Source organism: Chenopodium album, chromosome 14, assembly GCF_948465745.1.
Source record: "Chenopodium album chromosome 14, dcCheAlbu1.1, whole genome shotgun sequence".
Taxonomy (NCBI): Eukaryota; Viridiplantae; Streptophyta; class Magnoliopsida; order Caryophyllales; family Amaranthaceae; genus Chenopodium; species Chenopodium album.
This window is the reverse complement of record NC_137847.1, coordinates 4,199,759-4,202,157: the sequence shown is the minus strand read 5'-3', so window position 1 is coordinate 4,202,157 and position 2,399 is coordinate 4,199,759.

Below are 2,399 nucleotides of genomic sequence, written 5' to 3'. Positions count from 1 at the left end.
TTAAACAAAAAGAAAAACTAAGGCAAATAAAAAGAGAAGTAAGAAGAATAGTCGGCCTACCTCTGTACGTGTAGAAAACTCTGGAAATCCTTGAAAGTCTTGGAAGTTGACCGGAAAACTCAAACTTTGATCGAAAAGTTCAATCGTACGTCGGAGCTCTTGAAGATTCAGAGAAGAAGTCACTTTCTCCCTCTAAAAGCTCTGACTTCTCTCTAAAAATCTCAAAGTTGCAAAGTGCCAAAATGAGGTCAAACCTCTTCTATTTATAGGCCAAATTTATGGGGGCAAAATGGTAAGTCCACTCTTCTTGCCCAAGAATTCGAACAAGTAGTTTTTGAAAAAAGTTAACCTAGAATTCAAAAAGGTTAAAAGATGATTTTGTTAATTTGAACGGGGAAAGAGACGGACGAGTAACGGCACATCCAAATAGACGGCCACGTCAGCAGAATCTAAAACTGCTTTTCTGGAAATACAGGCGTCCAAGCCTACCTCCAAAAATTTAGACGGCATGTTTCGTCCGCCTGATTCTCAGATTCAAACGTCCCTTAGAAGAGTTTCAGGCGGACTGGACACGTCATTCAGCCCAAGGCTGCCATCCCTTAAATGAGCGGACTGATTCGTCCGCCTATTCAGCTATAAGTCCCATCTCCACATACTCGGACGCATTGGGACGAGTAGAGAATCAGAGGAGGCGGCCCGTAGCGTACAAGTCACCCCCTCTGAGGGGCAAATGTTTAGGGTAAAAATACCCCCTGCACGTGGTCCAATCCCGTTGTGACACGTGGCCTAATCAAAGGGCGACACGTGTCCCTATGGGAAGATGACGCGTGTCGAGATCAAGAAGAGCACCTGAAATGAGAGAAAAGTATGAGGCCCAAATCCCGAGAAAGCCACAAAACGGCGCTGACCCCTAGATACGTGTCGCAACTTGATTGTGCCGCTAATCAAATCGCGTCATTCTAGGGTAATAACCCTAAACGGCTCAATTCCCCAACCCTATAAATACCCCAATCATTTATGATGGGAGGGGTGGATGGTGACATAACATTGAATAGAGCACTAAAAGCTCCAACTTCTCTCTACTTTCTCTCTAGTTTATTCCGTTTTCTGATTACTCACTAGATCGTCGGAGACGGATCTCCGACAAACCGGAGTTCTGTGGTTTTGCAGGTGTCCGAGTCTCATTGCCGGCGAAGCGTGACCAGTATCTCGAGGGATTCTAAAAAAACCCCGAAACAGTTACCATCATTAATGATTGGAGAGTTATTTATAGTTGTACTTTCAAGTGGCAGAAGTTGTTTTTAGTTGGACAGATTAAGGGTAAATCTGTACCTTACAATGATTAATGATGGGCTGGATCATAGAGGGGTATTTTCGTAGTTCCAAGGGGCTTAGGCCAATGGACTTGGCCGAAATAGGTGAGAATGTAAGAAAAAACGGATGAAATAAGAAAGAGTGTGTGGGGTATGTCAATATGTGGATATAATAAATAGTGGATAAAGTAAAAAAAAAAAACATTTTATGTCCAACTCTTAATCTATTGAGATTATTTGCATCTCACAAGTCACAACCATGAACTTGTAAGATCAAATCCCGTTAAAAAATACTTTGAGGTGGTATATTCATACATAACTATAGCTCTTTATAATAATTTTTGTCAAGTGACTATTAAATTAAATTGTACTCGATGAAATAATTTGTATTGGCTACATGCTACACAAAGTACTCCGTACTTTTTTATTCTTTGTCTCATAGGACTTTTTAGAACCTTCAAAACACATCTTAATACATACTCTAACAAGATTTCACATGAGATATGACTATATTATTAATATCATTGCTTATAGATTGGTCAGACTACATGATTAAAGTTAGGGAAATTATCAATGGTACACCCTAGGTTTGGGCTTTTATCAATGATACATCTCCTTAAGTTTTAATTATCAGCAGTACTCTTATACTTTCAACTAATTAACTACAGTAAGCATTCCGTTAATGAAACGTTAATAATAGGTTAATGTGAACAATTTTAACTCCCTCCTAAATTTTCCTCCTTAAAGTAACCTCCCCACCTCTGTCATTATATAAATGAAGCCCCCTTATTTGCTCTCATTTATGCAGCTTCTTTTTCTACATTTGGTGCTCAAATTAGACAAATAAAGAGCTTCATAAATCAGAGCAAATGAGGGGGTTTCCTTTATATAATGATAGAAATAGGTGGGTTACTTTAAATATGGCATGGAAATTAAAGAGGGAAAAAAAAGGAGGGAGTTAAAATTGCAAGTCATTAACTTGTTACTAACGTTTAATTAACAGAATGCTTAATGTAGATAATTAGTTACAACTACAGGTGTATTGTTGATAATTAAAATTTAAGCAGGTATATCATTGATAAAAAA